This window comes from Epinephelus lanceolatus, chromosome 1 (genome assembly GCF_041903045.1).
Source record: "Epinephelus lanceolatus isolate andai-2023 chromosome 1, ASM4190304v1, whole genome shotgun sequence".
NCBI lineage: Eukaryota > Metazoa > Chordata > Actinopteri > Perciformes > Serranidae > Epinephelus > Epinephelus lanceolatus.
The window spans coordinates 1,222,273-1,244,145 of record NC_135734.1 but is presented as its reverse complement, the minus strand read 5'-3'; the positions used below and the strand labels follow the sequence as shown (position 1 = coordinate 1,244,145).

General features: G+C 41.0%; 1 protein-coding gene across 10 annotated transcripts in view; it reads left to right on the top strand.

Moving 5' to 3' along the window:
* plekha6 (pleckstrin homology domain containing, family A member 6) overlaps nt 1–21,873 on the top strand; it is a 374,661-nt gene that overhangs the window by 53,221 nt on the left and 299,567 nt on the right. For all 10 annotated transcript variants that reach the window (XM_078166903.1, XM_078166583.1, XM_078166712.1 and 7 more), the window contains exon 2: nt 16,524–16,661. The gene's annotated coding sequence lies outside the window, so the exon portion shown is untranslated. The remainder of the gene's footprint in view (nt 1–16,523; nt 16,662–21,873) is intronic.

Genomic DNA, 21,873 nt, shown 5'->3' with positions numbered 1-21,873 from the left:
ACAATAATTATGCCAAGTTTCGTGTTAATCCGCCCAACCGATGTTGAGGTATAAAATACTTCAATTTAAAGAGTGCCACCTTGTGGTCATCACCCGAAACTTTGCACAGAGCCTCAGGAGATCATGGGGAAGTGGTAACCTGAGTTTCATGTCATTCGGATACACCAATGTGGAGATATGCAGCACTTCCTGTTTAGAACGAAATCTGCAGGAAGTTGTTATTTAATAACTTCAGTCTTTTTTGGAATATCAAAATTCTTTTAATAACTTTTTGTCGGGAGGGTCTACAGATGCTGTGTGCAAAGTTTCGTGCCAATCGGTGAAATTGCCTGGGAGGGGTTCAAAAAAGTAGGTTTGCGACATTTTGCGAATTTGCGAAAAAAACGGTAGGCGGAAATGGGCGTGGCCTACACCATAAGATTCAGCTGAATTCACTGAATTTCCAGCAGCAGCAGGCAGCTTATTTCAGTATAAAAAATTCTGATAAACCCACTGTACCAACATGTTCTCACTCCCACCTCATCATATGTCCCCACCTTGTTAGTGGACTTTCATGTCTACATATGACACACTAGGTATCCTGGGCGCGTCTGTTTTTGACGCTCTGGGATGCCGTGTCAATTTACACCTGTTACATGCATTGTGTCTTTCCAAAAGACACAATGCATGTAACATAGAGTTTCTGCTACAATGTCTGTAACCTCATATTTACGTTTATTTCCTTGTGCAACAAAAGCATGTGGTTAGGTTTAGGTAATAAATGCATGTGGTTAGGTTTAGGGAACTAATGCAAAAACATCATGGTCTGGCTCTACATTTATATGGGAACCAAACACCGGGCTCCTGGGTGAAAGTTTAGTGTTGTTTGACCTATCCACCACCCCTCCTACCCGCCCTCTAGGGACTTTCACAGCTCCTTAAATTGAGTTGTTACCCAGCTGTGTTTCAAACTGACTCCGTCTGGTGATGTAAGAAACTGACAGCGGTTAACTGTGTACTACCTGCCCAGCACACAGACAGTTAGTGACTAGACATGGCCTAAGTTGACATTAAAGCGGCCTTCACATGATAAGAACAATGCACTTCGCTCACTGCCAGGTGCGGCGCAGAGGTCAGAGGTAAACTCAGTCAAAGTTCAAATAATTTCAACTCTGAGCGCAGCGATCGGGCGGAAAATCTGAGCGGTGCTCGACACCAAGGGTAGCTTTGTCAGGCGTTGCCGCCCTCTCCATAGACAAACAATGGGACAGCCAACGCAAAGCGGTTTTACAGCTGATCATGTGTAGAGGCCTTAACTGTCATAACTCTTAAAGACATTGTGAATATTGACACTTAATCCAGGCGATATTGTTGACATTTGGCAGTTTTCATGCTCATGCCATCAAATGATCACAATCTAACCTTTTATTGTCATCCTTAAATAGTCATCTTTGCACAGTTGACCCCAATATCTCCAGACAGAAGAGCATCCTCTGTCATGAGTCAGACCAAAGATACTTGAACGGCTTCTCTTGAGGCAGCCGCTCCACATGACGTGGTTTGAAATCAGAAGAAGCTGCCTTGCATAAATGGTATGAATGGTAGGAGATCTGGAGCAGGCCCAAAATATACTGGAAGGGTTACATGAAATATCAGGCCTGGGAAGGCCTCAGATACCCACAGCAGGAGCTGAAATTTGTAGCTGGGGAGTAGAATATATGGGCTACCCCGCTTAGCCTGCTGCCAGCATGACCCAGAACAGATAATTGGCAGAAATAATAAATAAATATTCAAGATAATTGTGGTTTGTCTGTGTGTGTGTGTGTGTGTGTCTGTGTCTGTGTGTGTCTGTGTGTCTGTGTGTCTTTGTGTGTCTGTGTAGCTGATGCTTGTGTGGACTTGTGAATGAGACAGAGTGAGTAGGGTGGAGGATGAGTTGTAGCCTCAGGTCCCCCTCCCTACACACCTGTGTTTTGCTGGGGCCCCCTGTGTCTATTACTGTTAACACCAATGATCATAGTGACTGGCATACACTCACTCAGACACAAAGGAGACTGTAGATGTGTGTTTAATCTCCTGCTCAGGGCCCTTCAGCCAGGGCCTCAACCAAACTGTTAACTTTTTCTGAGCTACCCAGAAAATAGTAAAAAAAAGAACGCGTGTTTTGGTGTAATTTTGCATTGGATCCCAGCAAAGCAAGAGGGGCTGCCAAATTAAGCTGCCAAAGTGGGTCATTTACATATTTTGGGGAAGTTCTGTTTTATAAATCAGGTTGAAGTTTGTTTTTTCGTAAGATTTGAATCCTGCTTGATTTGGCAACACCTTTGGTTAGTGGTAATAACAACAAATACTATTTCATACAACAGAGGGCATGCCTTGAGCAGCTGATGTGTCATAAATACAACAAAAGATAATACTTTACTGAAACCAAACCATTATTTTGATGAAGTTTTGTTTTTTTAAATCAGGTTTGAATGACTTTGATCATAATGGAAACATGTCCCTCTCACCAAACTGTTTCCACCCAAGTTCCTCCCCAGCAGACCCTCAGCACTGATGTACAGTCAACAGGAGTCTGACTTAGATGTCACAGTCCACAGTTTAACAGGAGCTGCAGCTCAGATCTTTATTTGTCTCTAATATCTGCAAGGTATTCCAGTCACATAAATGCTCTCAAACTGAAAAAAATTTTACCCATCATTTTGCTTTAGACTAGAGTTCAAATTAAAATACAGCTAATAAATTATTTTGTGCTGTGACTGAGGCGTCATAGTAAAAGCAGGTTTGTTTTTCTGTCTTAAGGCCCTGACACACCAAGTCGACAGTCCTCTGTTGGTCAGTGCTGGGCTGTCATCGCTAGTCAGCCTTTTCCTGGCTGAATCAACATTTTGAATTGGCTTTGGTGAGGGTGGAGCCCAATGATAAATGAAATCACTCTGACTGTCAAGGAGGAAGTGAGGAATGTAAACAAAGAGCTAAAGTCCAGCTGGTTGGCTGCTGGCTGTAGTCTTTACCATGTGTTCATTTGCAACTTTCTGGCTGAGACAGCGGGTGGCCTTCGTTGCCGCTAGTTCTCTGAGGTCAGTCTGGTGTGTCTAGGCCTTTACACTCCAAATGTTTAGAAACTGTGAAAATGATGTAGAACATTATCCATACGGGATTGGCTCTGATCAGATTGGCTCTCAGTGTTATGGAAAAGGATATGGCTGGCCATATTGTATATTTACCTCTTGTCAACAAATCCCATGTCCAGAACACAACCATCAATGAATCGATCCTACCAGGAAGTACTGAATGTATTTTCAAAGCCTGATCTCTCTTCCTCTTCTGTGCCATAGCACTTTATTGTCTAAAAACTAAATGAAATAAATAAATAAATGAAATTGTAACTGCTGTGCAGCAGTGAGATGAGGATGGGCAAAGAAAAAGTTGGAGGAAAATGAGAAAGGGAAGAGCAGGAAGACAAATGAGAAATAAAGGGGGGTCTGTCAGCAGAAGTGACTGCACCATTGTTATTAAAAATGTCTTAAATTACCAATATCTTTTAAGTCACAAATCTCTAATCTACAGAGCAGAGAATAAATGCAGAGCAGACCTGCCAAGTAAGGAACCATAAACTGGCTTCACACTATGATTTAAGGCTGATTTATACTTGTAGGCTCTATGCAGAGGCTATGCTGTAACCTGCACAAGTGGAATATGTTGTGAGCATTTGTGCTTGTGTGGTGGTGCATCTGTGTTGCTCTGCAATTACACCTTTAAAATGTCATGAGGTTTCTATGTCATTGTATTGTGTTTCTTTGAAGTGCAGTAAAATATGATTGATTCAACAAACCTAAAACACACATAAAACACCCATAAGCATGGCTAATAGGGACAAAATGTATGGTTTATTTTCATGCATGTAAGGGCAGATTTCATCGTAAGAAGATTAAAAATAAATTGTAAATTAAAAAAAAACAATAATATTAATAGTGATAATGATCATAATAATAATAATAATAATAATAATAGTAATAACATTGGCAGAAACAAGACGGATACAGCTGCATCCAACTTCCATGAAAGTCAGACACTGCACACAGGAGTTAGATGGTATCCTTACTTGGACTGCGTGGTGCTGGAAATGACCTATTGAAAATTTTGTAGCACTTTTTATGTATATCATGTGGCACTAGAGAACACATGTCATGACATTACATGTCATGCTGCTGTATATCAGGTGTAGACCTTTGGATGATCTTTGTCAAATGAGGCTAACTTTTTGTTGTTTTTGTCTTTGTTTGTCAGGTGAAAATTAATAACAAAAAAGAGAAAAAGATTTATATGATGATGAAAATGAGAGCAATGATGAACTAATATTTAGTGAACATCTAACAAACTTTATCCCAGTGTGCATTTGGGGGTGTTGTAGGGTCTGCTGGCCATGCCTGAGCCCAATCATTGCAGGGCTTTAGCAGATTTTGCCAGTTTTGATGTGTGTGCCAATTTTGTAAGTTTTCAAGTATTCTAAGCCCCGTCAAAAATGCAACTGCACAGTAGAAACAGATTCTGTTCAGAACCACCAGACACAGGCAAATGACATTTTACTTTGAAACTGTGATAATTCAAAAATACCACTAAATATAGTGCTCATAAGTAGAAGAAAGGTTGTGGTAGCAGTAGTAGTAGTTGTAGTAGTAGTAGTAGTAGTAGTAGTAGTGGTAGTAGTGGTAGTAACAGTTGAAGTGGTGTTATTATAAGAAGCAATAGTATAGTAAAATTAGCAGCTATAGACTGGAATCAAACACATCAAACATTTAGGTGATTCATCGACTTTACATTGTAAAAAATGTTGAAAAAAGCTTCCTGTTTTAAAAGATGTAAAGGCTGGACAAGAGAAAAGTAATAGCACACATGTCCTTAAAGAGCTGAACATTTTGACACTTAAATGGTTTCTGTACCTCAAAGCATGCAGGAGGAAAGCCTAAAAATATATTGAATAGTAATAAGGACAGCAAGAACTAGAACGTGACAAGACAAGCATCAACATGAGGGACCAGCCGCAGAGCTGCCCAGTCCCTAAAAACACTGGCAAAAAGAGGCAGGACTGGTGGCAAAGCTGCTGCTGCTAGTTCCTGATAAAAAAACATGATTGAGGCGCACTACTACAGCGGCTGACATATTCCTTCATTACCAATGTCGTGTAATGAGTGGTGATTCCCACATGTAGTGTAATGTACTGATTTACTGTAGTATTTATACTGTACCTTTAAGCTGACCTTTAAAGATACGTGTTGAAGCAATGTACTCTGTGCACTGACAAGTCACACACTGGTTTATTATTTCATGTATTCCTATGACACACACATACACTCATTGAGCACTTAAGGATTGTGGTGGAGAAGTACCTAGGATTCACTGTGCATCATTTTTTAAAAATAGCACGAGGATGGGCTCAGAAACATTGGTGGAAAGTTAGGGGAATTCCAGCTTGTCCTGATAGGACTCTGGTAAAGAGTCCTATCCAGGAAAGCATTACACAGTGAAATTGGCTCCAAGGGAGAAAAGGAGAGCGGGGACACTATTATGTACGAGTGCAAGTAGATAGGCTGGCTTTGAGGGAAGAACAGAAGAAGCCGTGACACCGTTATGTTCAGCCCAAGTGGGTAGGATTAAAGAAGAAAGGTGGAGACTCAGCAGAAATCTTCACAATAAAAGTGAGTGCACAGACAAAGAAATTCCAGTCTTGCTCTGGAGCATGACTCATTGAGTTGACGTGTGCCTGCGTGCACATTAAACTCAGTTGCATCTGATTCTACGTGTCTCCAGTGATTTTTTGACCTCTGAGTATTTGAGTTTTGATATTTAATAGAAAACAAAGAAAGTTTGTTCGAGAAGAAGGGAACGAGTCCGCGAGCTTTCTGGCCCAGCTCCAGACCTTAATTTATGTTTCTACATTTTTGGCGAGTCAGCGTAGGAGGTCGAGAAGGTCGGATCCTGAGATCGGGGGCACTGAGCTGTGCATCAGATGTACAGGTGGCCACCAGATAAGGTAAGCAGAGCCTTTTTTTCTGCCTAAACCGGGTGCGTCTGAGGTGCAGTTGAGAGCCACCCAGGTCGGAGGTATTTGACAAATTTCTCTCCTAAAGAACCTAAAATGTAATGTAATAATTACTAACTAATAACACAACATTGGGACATAGCTGATATATTGCTGGAGACAACTGAATCTAGTGCAACACAGCATGACCTTGGTGCGGAGTGTGTGTGTGTGTGTGTGTGTGTGTGTGTGTGGAAGCTAGAGAGATAAGCATGCAGAGTGAAAGAAGGTGTGGGACTAAGCAGCAAATGTGTGTGTGTAAGCTAGAGTAACCAAGCAGGCAAAAGAAGGGAAATGTGTGTGTGTTAGTCGAGTACAGTACAGCAGAAAATAAATCACGTGAAGAAAAAGAAAAAAATAAGTTGAAGAATACATAAAAGCATTTCTGTGGTTACTGCTGTTTATCTCAGCAACACTTCTTTAAGCTTGAAGAAGCAGGAGAGTTGTGTTGGAAAACAGGTCTGCGCGGTGTAGGGTGATCAGGCCTGTTTATTCTGGATTCACACTAATGGACTTTCACTCAGCTTCCTGACATCAAAGACGAATCGGTGACCAACCACTGGGTCACTTCAGAGACAGCCACATGGTCTGAAAGGTGTTTCAAACGTAACTTTATTATTTAACATGTGGGTGTCATGCAGGAAGAAGAAGAAGACCCGGCACCAGGTCCCCTAGGGTGCAGACGTCTGTGTGTACTGTATGCTAATGTGATACCACCCCCTTTCCCTGTGATTGTCTTTTAAGAGGACAGACAGAAATGTGGATTCCAGGAACCAACATGTTTCGATTGTAATTTTATGTTTCACCTTTCTTTCTATTTCAGTGCATATACATACACATGTACATATATATATGATGTTATAACAGGATCACCATGTATAACATTTAAATCTGAATTAGTAGTGTCTGTTGACCACTTATTTATAAGTTGGTAATATCCTGTTGCAGACAATGTGTGTTTGGTACCATTCAATAGCAGACAGCGCCACGTTGGTAAATATGTAAGCATTAGAAATGTTCCAAGCTTCATTAACCATCTAGGAAGCAACTAAAATAAATTAAACTTTAAGGTACAGGAGGGGAGGAGTGAAATGTCCCGCCAGTGACAGTGAACTGCTCCTACTGGACTCAGCCTGACATAGACAGCTGGCAAGGCCAATCACAGCGCAGAGGCCGGAGCCTGCCTGCCAGTCTCAACCCTTTGGAACAACTATAAGATGAGAGAGTGAAAAGAAGGGAAGAAGAGAGAGAGAAAGAGACAAAGAATCTTGAAGAAGAACTTTTGAGAAGCCGGCGGGCCATGCTGGGCCCCACCCGGCATGACCCGCCGGGCAATTTGATTGCATCTTGAGCAGAACTGAACATGCCGAAACCCAACGGAAAGAACTTTATGCCACATGGTCTGCCTAACTCCTGCGTCCTGGACCAACAAGGTCAGGACTGAAGAAAGGCAGACTCCTGCATGCCCACACTGGGTGTGTGAAGATGACTGATATGGAGAGCATGGCTCACCCGAGCCAAAGTTGCCATGTGGGTTCAAGAACGCCCAAAAGTGCCCAAAGACGCCAAGGAGTTCAACTGTGGAGAAGAGAAGGACAGCCCACCAAGGAGCAGTGCTGCCTTTTCCTCCTCCCCCTCCAGAGCATCTTCTTTCTGGTCTGCTACAACTCAGGTGAAACAACATCATTTTCCTTTGCTGGGGTTTGATGCTTAGTTTAATAATTATGGTAGGGAGCATTAGATAAAACTAGGATTTCCCCTATGTTTTCAGATGTTTCCCTTTTTGCTTCCCATGCCTCTCAGTTGTTGAATGGTGCTTTTCACAGGTCCATATCAAAGTTTCCTGTGATAATTATCTTACCATTGCTCATTGCTTCATCTGGTTCACTCTGGTCATTCGTTCCTTCATTCATTATGCATCGCTGTATTCATTTCATTCCATTCATAGTTGCATTTACTCATTGTCTTGTCTGTTGTTAGTTGTATGGCGTCTTGGTCTCCTGTGTCAGTAGTATTAGAATAAATGTTTGTCTGTAAAGTCGTCGTCTTGGTTTTCTGTAGGATTACATTCAGTCACTTTATGGGTGCAAAGATTCTGGCTACTTGAGCTCTATTTGAATTGACAATTGATAATTAATAATTTCCCCAAAGTGCGTTAAACATTTTTGTCTGATCAACAAGAGGTGTGGTTTTATTAGTCTGACTATGAAATTATATCGCTGGACGAATAATTAAAGTGGTTATGTTTAATAATTCTTATTAACGTCACTTTTTGCTAATATTGAGCTAATCTAACCCTACAGTATTCATGGTGAAAAACGTAGGCACCTGAATAAACTGTTTATAATCAAATCAAAATTTACATATATGTAATGGCGGAGAATTTCGGTGAGCATTTATTTAATAAATGCTGCCACAGAATAAATTATAAATTATGTAACATCAATATTTCCTACAGCGGACAGAATGCTGAAGAGATAAAGAGAAGTGATAAAGAGATAATACATAAAAGCATTTCTGTGGTTACCACTGTTTATCTCAGCAACACCCCTTTATGCTTGAAAAGCAGGGGAGTTGTGTTGCAAAACAGGTCTGCGCGGACAGTAATGCTAAAGAGTTAAAAGATAAGAAATAAAAGAGATAAAAATCGCTAGGAGCCCCGAGGGGACGGCGAAGAGTTCAAAGATCGATCAAAGTGTAAAAAATTGTAAATATTATAGGAGAAGATAGAAGTTGTTGTGAATAAGGTAAAGATAAATAGACGTGTGTAGATAAAAAGACTGAGGACATAATAACGACTGGAGGAAGATGGGGAGCATAAGAGGTAGATAAAAAAGTGCACACAGCCAACAGAAGTGGGCTTATACAAGAAAAAACAAAGCTTTGTAAAACAAAAATTTGATACTTCGGCTCTGATCTCTATTGGTTTAAAGGTCATTACAAAGAAAATTCTTTTGACATTTTGGTGCCTGAATGTTTTCATCATAATCTGGTATCTGTGTGTCTGGTTTATGTGATTTGTTTTAAAGGGTTGTTAAATATGGTAGTTATTAACAGTGTCTCAGTGAAACAAAACCAGACAAGGGTAACTTAACGGTGTCAACAAATTGTCTGGGGACTGGAAACCTAACGATGTTAACGAAAGTCCATATGTTTCACTGATCGAACCAGCTGCTCGGGTGAACTCCATACAAACTGGTTGGTTGTTAAGGGGGGTTATCTTAATTTAGCTTTGTAAATAAATAAAATAAGTAATAAATTATAAATAAATAAAATAAGTAATAAATATAGCTTTATACATAACTAAAATAAGTGATAAAATAAAAAAAAAGGAGAAAAGTTAAAATCAGGCTGCTAAGAGCTGGATGGAAGAGGGTGACAGCAGTAGTGATGAAATTTGGGCTGAAGAATATTGCATGACTGATGGTTCAGTAGATACTAGAGGCATAAAGAACACATTTCGGGTTAAAAAGAACCTACATAGACAACGAGGGTGAGGAGCAGTGGCAAGATGAGCAAGAGATTCGACTAAAACTTTGGATAATTAGTAAATTTACCAATTTGAAACAAGTGAAGGAAGAATTTCCAGGTATACAGTGGGAGACAATTTTAAATGATTTGTGGGCTCCCCGCTCATTAGATCCATTGCTGCAATATTTGTGTGATAATTATAAAAACGGACCCGTAGCTTCACTTCCTCTGAACCAGGTAGTATTTCAAGATTTAGAGAACGGAGTGGAATTCAAGATTGCAGATTGTTGTTGTGCCTAGAAAAGTTGATTTGGGAGACAGGAAAATTTGGCTGTTTAACCAAAGTCCCCCTAGGAGACGGGTCACATAAATTAGAATATAACCCCTGGGAAAAAACAAATAAAAACAAAATACAAAACTGCCATCACAGTAGGGAAATTACTAGTACTGATACGCACAAAAGAAACAGACGAGCAAACAAAAAATTCCAAGAGCGAGTGAAGTTAAATAAGGCTTCATGGGAGCCAACCAAGGAAAGATGGAAAAAGGGGTTCTGACACCCACAGAGATAGTGATGACACAAAACCCAGGTTGGAGAAACCGAATCCAACGCTGTGTGACTAAATGGCACAAAAGAACATAAAGAAAAAATCGTTGGCCTAAAGATGGAACCTTCAACCTGGCATGGTGTGACGAGGTGGAGTCAGAACTAAGACACACTGAGGCAAAAGACACTAAGGCGAGTTATAAGAAAAAGAACAAAAAGACCAAAGAAAGGGAGGTATTAGGGTGGTTCAGACAAGCAGGGGGTAGGAAGCGAATGGTGCAAGTAGAGCGCAGCAAGGACCCACAGGACCCACAGGCACCGACGGATGTGATACCCACAGCCCCACCCCTAACAGCATCACCATCACCATACCCACAAGACACATCACCATCAGAAATGGGACAATACCCCCTGCGCTCGGTAGGGGAGGCAAGAGCAGCAACAACAATGGAAGGCCAAGTGGAGGCACCATTGTGCCTACTGAAAGTACAGTGAGCCATTAAGTCTTCAATATTTTGGTCTTCAGGAAGACATTTTCTCTGTCCTGAGCTCTAAGTCTTGAGAGATGGACTAACACATGGACTGTTTGGCTAGTGTTTATTGACAAAGTGAAGAACTCCAGTCTCATCTTTAAAGAGGACATTAAACAATGGAAAAGACACCAACATAGGAGATGTGTGCGTTATTAAGACATACTGACGAAATAAAAAGTCAGAAAAGTCAGCCTATTTTAGAGAAAATCCACTTTTTAAATGCATTTACGATACGTTTTGGGTCGTGCTCAGCGCCATCTTTATTTTACGTCACTAACTACGTCATCAGAGTGGTTGGTTGGTTTCACGACACTGTGTCTGTAGGTGGAAGAAGAGGAAGAAGCAGTAGTTTGGGAAATTTACCGAGTGAAAAGATGTCAGAGGACGAAGCCGAAAGATCTATTGATCTATCATCAAATGGCCTACGTATGCTTTTGAGCCAGTGACGAGGAGGAGGGTGGAAAGTCACAATTTTGCGGAGGAGGCAGCTGCTCCGGACGAGGATGGCAGCCAGGAGAGGGACAGCAACACTGCATGGTGCATGTGCCAAAATTACTGTCCGAAACTAAAAATGAACCACAACCCATATAAACATCCAGGCCTGAGAGTTTTCACCTAAAACTCATGTTATCCCACACCATACAGTCAGCGGTCATCACAACTGATGCAAACCGCTAAAGAAATACTACTTACCCTGACTCCACGTTTTCCAAAGCAGTCAGTCAGGAATCCAAACGTAATAAAATCCCCATACATAAACTCCAATCCTGTTATCTTCCTCACCGTCATCCTGTTTATTCCTCTTGCTATGCATGCACTAAAGTTTTTTCTAGCTAGCTTTTCCTTCACATGGCTCGGCTGCTGAAAAGCCGTCACACGCGTTTAGTGGCAAATTAAAAAATAAATATACATATACATATACATATATATGTCGGCGCCATCACGACACAACGTAAGGCACAATAATTGACTTTTTCAACCGAAAGTGTTGACCATCCGTCCAGCAACCCGCTTGAGGCCTCACTTGATGTTGTGTTTACCACTGGGCCGGAATTGGCTCACAACAAAATTTGCATTTTTGATTGGCCGATGTTAGCGCTATCTACTCGCTACTGCTAATATTTAGCCATGACCAACATTACCATAACACTAAAAAGTCAACAAGAATAATTGCTGTGGCAGGTCTAATAGTATATTGATGCATTTGGCAGTTATTCAGCATTTCATTCTAGACTAGCTTTTACCTTTTACTGAACATACATTATAGATATTTATGCAAATAGCACTGGAACTTTGTATTGGTCCTGAACTGCAGTAACACACAATAGACACTTCATGACAGATACTATCAGTCTCTGAAAACTAGTACTAGTAACTATTACCTACTACAGCACCTAGTAAAAACACATTGTACATTAGTGCAAATCAAGAGGACATTGCTAATGTAGTGAGGTGCATGATTCTCCATGGACATTAGAAATAACTGTACATTGATACTTTTGATAGTCACAAAATAATAATAACTAGTAGAACTGTAGAAAAGAAAATAAGTCAGTGAGGAAAAGAACAGGTGACATTATGACATGTGATTCTGGCTGCTACATTCTGTAACCAGGCTCCTACAAGAAGTGTGATATTAACATTATAATTTTGTCAATTTTGTTTATTGTCCCTCAGAAGCAAAGCAAACATCCCCAGTGTTTATACATGTTAATCTTATGATCATAAAACACCAAATAATTATATTGATTCAACAAGCACTACAGCCAGAACTGGTATGGACATTGAACCAAAACCAATTACACCCCGATACATTGGATAGTTTTTTATGCATGGTTATCAAAAGAATAACAACACAACAAAAAGTGTTTAGGTATATGATACTTTAATAAATCAGTAGTCAGGATGTAAGTACAAAGTCTTTCATGTTAAGGCTGATAACATCATTTGCGTACCTAAAAAGTGTACATTTGTGTTAACAGATTAGGCAGGCATGCATGCAACTGGTGGCCAGCAGCAAATTCCCAGAGGCTGACATCAGTGAGGAGATAGAGCAGGTGACAGGCAGTGTGCACACCCTGACAGTCAGTGTCGGCACCCAGACCGATCCATTTCAACAGGATACAGAAGAGGGAGACAATAAGCAGTACATTCTGTACTCATACTGTACATCTGTGGAAGGCCTCTCCCCAGCTAGGACTACATCATCTCCGCAAGATCTTGACCTTATCAGTGAGGGTTGTGAAGAGTCTGAGGAGGAAAGCTCAATGGAAGAGAGTCAAGATAATTCCTATGATGATGAGTTTGAGTTGAGTTGTGAGGGTAGCATCAGTGATGAGGATCAAAGTGATAATAATAATAATACTAAAATAAATAATTATTTGTTTGATGATAAACTTTTAAACGTGTATTAGAGCAACATAACTACTACAAAATAGCATTTAAATGCACATCAACCACTTCATTAAATTTAAACAGTAAATCATATTTAATTGCAAACACTGAACAAAAAAACTTAAAATTCATCATACATGTCTGCATATTCAAATCCATTGCCACTGCCCTGATGGAGCCGACCACACAGGCTGGAATCGGGACCCGGTTCTTCCTTCCCAAATGGCCCCTTGCCCAGAGGGTAAACTGCCTGCAGGCAGTCAACCTAAAGAGACTGATGGAAAAGAAATGTATTGGTTAGATTTAGTAAACAATATTTGAACATAGGTGATGTACATTCTGATAGACGGGATGATGACTCTGATTTAAAGTATGAGATTAGATTAGATTAGATTAGATAGAACTTTATTAATCCCTTGGGAAGACTCCCTCAGGGAAATTAAGAAAGATGATATAAGATGTATGTTTGATATTTTTAAGTATGGCTGTTGTATTACTGCTTTTTCTATATACTTTATTGAATTGTTAATTGTTTTTGGATGTTTATCACCCTGGGCAGTTTGGATGGATAATCACACCTGCCATCATAGAGTTTATCAGCCTATTGGTGTGCATGATGTATAAATATAGGTATGTTTTCATTTTTGAACATTGTGACCTGACGAAGATCCAAGTAGGATAAAATGTTGTCATTATTATACTTTTGTGGCTTGGAGTAAGTGTGCATAAGTTACCTTTTTTCATAGTGTTAGTACAACCACATTTCCATACATTTCCTCTCCAGAACTATCTGCTATTCATGCAGTCTCAATTTTATAAGCTCATAAACAAGTTGTTTGTTGTCAGGAAAGATATAACAGGGCGTCTTTTTTCTTTTATGTGTCCACTTGTTAGAGTGTGAGAGTGGAAATCCATTTGGTAATTTATGTTAACTTGAGCCTTGCTTCATATCCACTTCTATGAATTATTCTATATCACCTACAAAGTACAAAATATTGAATCATTCCTTTCAGATTCCAGAATATATGTCAACTGTGTATTGCTAATCTCACTCAAAAGTTATTGAGGATGAACCCATCTGAATGTCTGACATCAAACTGTCTGCGTCACGGTGTTTTGACAGCGGTTTCCCAAACGTTGGTTTCATAACGTGCTGCGCAACACGATGTAAACAAACTACGTATAGAAAGCATTCATGTGGCATTATATTGTTATGTCAGGCCTCTCAGACATGTTCCACATCTAACTGGCTCGTTCACCAGTAGCAATATGTAACATAGTCAGCTATGTGAACAGGCAAACAAACGTTAGGTACCAGCACTGTTGCCAACTCCTCAGTAAGAAAAGTAGCTATTGGCTGTCCTAAAAGTCGCTAGAAGTCGCTAAATGACGTCCTCGCCTAATTTGCATAATTGTCCATATGCATGTGATTGTAATGGCTGCTGTAGGAGAGAGGAATAACGTCGTGGGAGAGACAAAAACTGAATAAAAATGAACCTTCTTTCAGTGATTTATATTAGACAAAGAAAATTTTACATTTACATCCCGCCCTGACTGTAAACCAGGTCGGGATCAGAGCGATACATCAGCCAGCGGCGGTTCTGTGCATGCGCGATTCACTTGCAGTCTGGACGTGGAGGGGTTAACGTCTCCTGCTCTGACTGCAGCTGGGAGGGAGGACTGGGCCGTCTGTGAGTGATTTGGGGCGAGAGAGGAGCCCACGGTAGCATCTGCTGCCCATTGAGAAGAATAAGAATGATACGTGCTCTCACAACAGAGTCTCCAGAAGTCTTCAATAACATCAGAAAAAGTCGCTAGATTTGTCGCTAGTCGCTTTTTTGAAAAAGAGTCACTAGAGGGGTCTGAAAAGTTGCTAAATATAGCGACAAAGTCGCTAAGTTGGCAACACTGGGTACCAGCATTGATAGCTAATAGCTGTTAGTGTCAACTAGCTAACGCTAAGGGTTAGCTAGCAATTAGTACCGGAGAAACGACATAAACAAAGACGTTTTGGTCAGACAACAACTGTATGTAAACAAACTGCACGTGGAAACATTGTTTGCCTTGTATGTTATCATATTCCTGGCCAACACCGTAGAGCATGCATTTGTTTTCTTTTTGCATACCGTTAGAGTCATTCGCCCGCGGTTACAGCTAGCTTGAATTACCTGCTGTTGACGGGACGCTGCAGCGTCTCAGCTCTGACATCCCTCAGCGAAAGCATTGCTTCCTCCAACATGTCCACCTCCCGGCACAGAATGCTGAATGAGCGCACCATGGTGATGCAGGGGTGGTCATGGAGAAGATGGTCCAGACCAGCCTCCTGGCAGCAAATGGACTCTGGCACAGTGGGCATCGGCGTACAATAGCCACACTGACACCACGTAATGTTGCCGACACGCCCTTGACCCCAAATCACCGGCTCAACCACTTCTTCCTCCCGTACCACTGCTCGATTCCCACGCCTCATAGGCTCATAATCGTAGGCAATGGGGCTTGTCACAGACTCAACAGGCCTCTCCAGTTCGTCTTCCTTCATTGCCAAAAAGTGTGGCGCTCAATCCGGTTCAGAAATGCTCCACTGTCTTCACTTCACTGAGATCGCTAGCTTGACAACCACTCTGCTGACGTCACGTCCGGCGACACAACAGACATGGCACCGCCCTTTGTTTTGACAGCTGAACTTAAATGACAGGATTTTGAGATTCCTTTCATATTCAGTGTTTAAACTAAAATTATCTTTTTAGGGTGAGAGACCCTCTTTAAATTATGATACCAATGTTTAGTGTTTCATGACCTCTTTAAATCCAGGGTTCAGTCTGTTAGGTTTATTTTACTTTGAAAAGTGTTCTGTCATAATAGACTCTTTGTTGAAAGGTTATGTTCTTCATAAGTCATCCATACAAAACAACAATACTACTACCACTAATAATAATAATAATAATAATAACAACAACAATAGGAAGAAGAAGAAGAAGAAGAAATGAAATGAGGAATATGGAGCATGTTTGAACCAGGGGTCCCTGTCTGTGAGGCAGCTTCAGGCTTACACTCAGTGCTGCAGATATTTTTGTGCACTCTGAGGATGTCTGTTTCTCAACTGGCTGGCCACCCACCCAACCACCCAACCAAACCTCAACTACATAAAAACAATGAAACAAAGCCAGACAGAGATGAAGGTCTGAGAATGAAAAACACAGAGGTGAGGGAAGAGAGGGAAAGAAAAGAATAGAAGTAAGTGACTGGTAAAACAGTGAATAGTAGGCCTACATGGACAGTATGGAGGGGTGAGTGCTTTCACTTGCATTCTAGATAAATGAGTGGGAAATGGGGCAGAGGAAAGGAAAAGGAGGGAAGCAGAGAGGTAGATGGAGGTAGACAGCAGTGAGGAGTAGGAAGGAGGGGGCGATTGTTACTGGAGCCTTGGAGGTTTCAAATTTCTTTTTTCTTTCGATTCTGTGCTCACATGCAGATTGAATCTCTTCCTTTCTTTTCCTCGCTCTCTTATTTTCTCCAGACCAGTGGGGCTCTGTGCAGATCGGCCCATTCCAGCCAAGCCCCAGCATGTTGTAGGCGGCTGCTACCGACAGGAAGACTGCAGTGAAGAAAGCAACAGAGAAGAGGAAGGAATAAAGTAAAGGGATGGTGAAAGAAGGTAAACAGCGCTGCACGTGTTCTTTATTTGAAACACTGAAAGAAGAGGAGGGGCAGAAAAGATGGAGCCATCTCCAGTTTCTGCCCTCTTTGTGTTCAGTTTCTGTTGAGGGAGGCACAGCTTAGTGTGCATATGCTGAGGATTTCTGTGTGTGTGTGTGTGTGTGTGTGTGTGTGTGTGTGTGTGTGTGTGTGTGTGTGTGAGTGTGTGTGTGTGAAACCTGCAGCTGAAGCCAGACATGCTGTTGATGTGAAGGACTAAATATAGCTATGTCTGTGGGGTGTGACCACACATAGAAAACTGTATCTGTGTGTGTGTGTGTGTGTGTGTGTGTGTGTGTGTGTCCCACTCAGAAAGCTCTCCACACTTGTGACAACACACATTTGTTAACTCAAACTCTAACTTAATTTTTAGATACCAGTGGTAAAAGGAATTATCCTCTGTGGTATATAAAACTGTCTTTGATGTTTATGAGGTTACAGTTTACAACCAGTTTTTAGTACAATGGCTTGGTGAGCAAGCTCCAGTTCTCTCATTTGATTGGCAACCTAAAACTATACAGGGATTTCAGGTAACAATACTGTTGATCAGAAAGAAGAGATTTTTATAACTTGAGTGCCAATATTGTGATCTAAACAACTTTATATTAACATTATGTATTACATTTTTAGTTTGTAACACTCTTGGTAGCTCCTTTTAAAGAATGTTTACATCTTAAACACTGTTAATACCAAATGAAGGTGAGCATGTTTTTGTCAGTTTTTGTTTTGTTTGTTGATGTAGCTGTTGATTTTTTAAGGTAGGTTTTCCATTTTTTAATGACTAGAAACTAAATTCAATTCATATAGGCTGTACTGTGTGGGAGGCAGAAATTTATAAAGAAATCTCAGAATACCCTGGACAAAAGAAATATCATAATTTACAATATTGGTGTTAAAGAGTATGTTTTTGTAGTATGAGTAAAGCTGTTCCTTTAGAGCACATCTCTGTTTGGCTCTCTGCTGTGTTGTTGAGTCTCTGTATTTGACTGTGATGGAGCAAGGCTTCATAGGACAGCTTTGAGCAGTGTAAGAATTTGGGGTCTGGACCTTGGCCTCCCTAGTGGGACTGGCACTGATCTATATCTCCCTGGCAGCTGGCAGGCTACAGGTTGGCATCTGCATGTTGGACAATCAGAGAGAAAGAGATTCAAAGGATGAAAGAGGATACAAAGAAGCAGAATAAAAATCACTTGTTGTCTTTTTTCAACACATTCTCACTCCGACCTCACATATCGACGTTTGGTCATGGACTTTCTATGTCGACATATAACGCAGAAGGTACCCTGGGTGCAGTGGCGGTTCTAGCCTAAATGGTGCCCTGGGTAGCAGCATGTCAAGTGGGCCGAATCCGAGCAAAATTTTGATACTACTGCACTGATCAGAAGAACTCACTTGCAGCTAAAACCTCACCCTTCTGGCCCTCCTTGCCGCAAAGTCCTCAATGATGACCCCCCCCCCTTCCTCTGCCCGTTCCAATAGAGTGGTGAACCTGTCCCACGCGGGCTTGTAGCTCTAATGAGATCCCCCGCGATGACGTAAGGTCAAGGTCACATTTATTTTTATAGCACATTTAAAACAACCGAAGTTTACCAAAGTACTTTACAAGAACGTCCATAAAAGTACCATATAATAAGAACATTAAAATAAATACAGTATACAATACAATACAATACGATGAAGCCTCTTGGATAAGAGGTGAAACGTCCTCTAAGACAAAACTAAGACCAGTTGCGTTCGGTTCAATTGCCTTGAGATAACTATGACCTGGATAAATGAGAATATCCACAGGCATGCCAGTATACAATACAATACACATCAACATTAAACAATACAGGAGTCACAGAAAATATCAAGTCTGGCGCACAACAGGTCCAAAAGCCAAGGAGAAAAAGTACGTTTTTAAAGAAGACTTAAATGTCTCCAATGAATTGGCGTATCTGACATGAAGTAGAAAGCTATTCCACAGCTTTGGAGCAGCCACTGAGAACACTCGGTCGCCTTTAGTTTTAAGCCTGGATCTGGGGACCTGAAACAGCAGCTCATTTGATGATCCAAGGGTTCTGACTGGATTATGAACTTGAAGCAGTTCTGCCAGATACTGGGGGGCCAAGCCACCTAAAATCTTAAAAACAAACAATAAAACCTTAAAATGTATTCTAAAGTGAATGGGCAGCCAGTGTAAGGAAGCCAGAACTGGAGTAATGTGGTCCCGCTTCTTAGTGCCAGTCAGAAGGTGAGCGGCAGCGTTCTGCACTATCTGCAGGCGGAGCACTGATCTAGACCAATATACAAAGAATTAGAATAATCAAGCCTAGAAAATATGAAAGCATGAATGACCCTTTTAAAGTCATCAAAGGATAAATATGGCTTCACTTGCCAGGAGCCGAAGCTGGTGAATGGAACCTTTTACCACCATGCCAATTTGTCTTTTTAGATTTAGATCAGTGTCCACAGTCAAACCAAGGGTTTTGATATGCAAGCTGGTTTTGGAGGCGAGGAGGCCCATACCAGCAACAGAAAATGCAAGCTAGTTTTGACCAAAAGACAGATAGACAGACAGAAAAGAGGGCAAGAGGAAAAGAGAGGGATTTGGATTATATATATACAGTACAGGCCAAAAGTTTGGACACACCTTCTCATTCAATGCGTTTTCTTTATTTTCATGACTATTTACATTGTAGATTCTCACTGAAGGCATCAAAACTATGAATGAATACATGTGGAGTTATGTACTTAACAAAAAAAGGTGAAATAACTGAAAACATGTTTTATATTCTAGTTTCTTCAAAATAGCCACCCTTTGCTCTGATTACTGCTTTGCACACTCTTGGCATTCTCTCGATGAGCTTCAAGAGGTAGTCACCTGAAATGGTTTTCCAACAGTCTTGAAGGAGTTCCCAGAGGTGTTTAGCACTTGTTGGCCCCTTTGCCTTCACTCTGCGGTCCAGCTCACCCCAAACCATCTCGATTGGGTTCAGGTCCGGTGACTGTGGAGGCCAGGTCATCTGCCGCAGCACTCCATCACTCTCCTTCTTGGTCAAATAGCCCTTACACAGCCTGGAGGTGTGTTTGGGGTCATTGTCCTGTTGAAAAATAAATGATCGTCCAACTAAACGCAAACCGGATGGGATGGCATGTCGCTGCAGGATGCTGTGGTAGCCATGCTGGTTCAGTGTGCCTTCAATTTTGAATAAATCCCCAACAGTGTCACCAGCAAAACACCCCCACACCATCACACCTCCTCCTCCATGCTTCACAGTGGGAACCAGGCATGTGGAATCCATCCGTTCACCTTTTCTGCGTCACACAAAGACACGGCGGTTGGAACCAAAGATCTCAAATTTGGACTCATCAGACCAAAGCACAGATTTCCACTGGTCTAATGTCCATTCCTTGTGTTTCTTGGCCCAAACAAATCTCTTCTGCTTGTTGCCTCTCCTTAGCAGTGGTTTCCTAGCAGCTATTTGACCATGAAGGCCTGATTCGCGCAGTCTCCTCTTAACAGTTGTTCTAGAGATGGATCTGCTGCTAGAACTCTGTGTGGCATTCATCTGGTCTCTGATCTGAGCTGCTGTTAACTTGCGATTTCTGAGGCTGGTGACTCGGATGAACTTATCCTCAGAAGCAGAGGTGACTCTTGGTCTTCCTTTCCTGGGTCGGTCCTCATGTGTGCCAGTTTCGTTGTAGCGCTTGATGGTTTTTGCGACTCCACTTGGGGACACATTTAAAGTTTTTGCAATTTTCCGGACTGACTGACCTTCATTTCTTAAAGTAATGATGGCCACTCGTTTTTCTTTAGTTAGCTGATTGGTTCTTGCCATAATATGAATTTTAACAGTTGTCCAATAGGGCTGTCGGCTGTGTATTAACCTGACTTCTGCACAACACAACTGATGGTCCCAACCCCATTGATAAAACAAGAAATTCCACTAATTAACCCTGATAAGGCACACCTGTGAAGTGGAAACCATTTCAGGTGACTACCTCTTGAAGCTCATCAAGAGAATGCCAAGAGTGTGCAAAGCAGTAATCAGAGCAAAGGGTGGCTATTTTGAAGAAACTAGAATAGAAAACATGTTTTCAGTTATTTCACCTTTTTTTGTTAAGTACATAACTCCACATGTGTTTATTCATAGTTTTGATGCCTTCAGTGAGAATCTACAATGTAAATAGTCATGAAAATAAAGAAAACGCATTGAATGAGAAGGTGTGTCCAAACTTTTGGCCTGTACTGTATATATATACATATATATATATATATATATGTATATATACATATATATATATATATATATATATATATATATATATATACACAAAACAATTTTTTAAATTTTTTTTTTAGTGTCAGATCAACAAGATCTACGTGAGGGCCATGCAACTGGAAAAGATGGGACTGTGTGGAAGCGTACACAGCCGGGATTACGCAATGGAAGAGCGCAGTCGCAGAACATCTTGATTGAAGTAGCTGGCCCAAATGCACATGCACGCCATAATATTGATGACCATTTGACCATGTGTCTGATAGATCGTGTCATACTGCAAATAAACAATGACTGTACGGTGGCAGAGGTGCGTCGGTGTGGCGTGGTGCACGGTTGCCAACATGACTATGTCGTGCGCGATAAGGCTATGGCTTCTACTCATTGATCTGTCGCTGTCTGTCTAAACAGATTCATGGAAGCCATACTTCACAAAGCGCTGCTCATTCAGCTGTTTTACATAGTGTGAAAATGACTCCTCGGCGCTTCTATTTATCACATGCTTATAGCATTATGTTGTACCCTTTTGTTCCTACGGAATGGGCCATTGCTATTGAGTGGCCATCTGAACAAAATTCCCAGCCCCCACACTGCGTTTGCAGCACTTGTCTGAGCAGCTCAATAATATCAATAATATGTATATTTCATTGTGGCTACAGAGTAGGCTATTTAAATGTATTTAGTTCATGGTGCTGTTAGACCACCCTGCCAGATGCATGCCTCTGCTTAAAATATGTGCGAAAGCCTAGAGCAAACTATTATTTTTTGTGTGCGTATTTTAATACTTAATCACGAACGAACAAATTTCGTTTGTTTTAAATATGAACAATTGTAAAATGTCACTAAATTAACAAATTTCATTAGTTTTAAATATGAAGAAATGTAAAATGTCACTTGGATGAGGCTGTC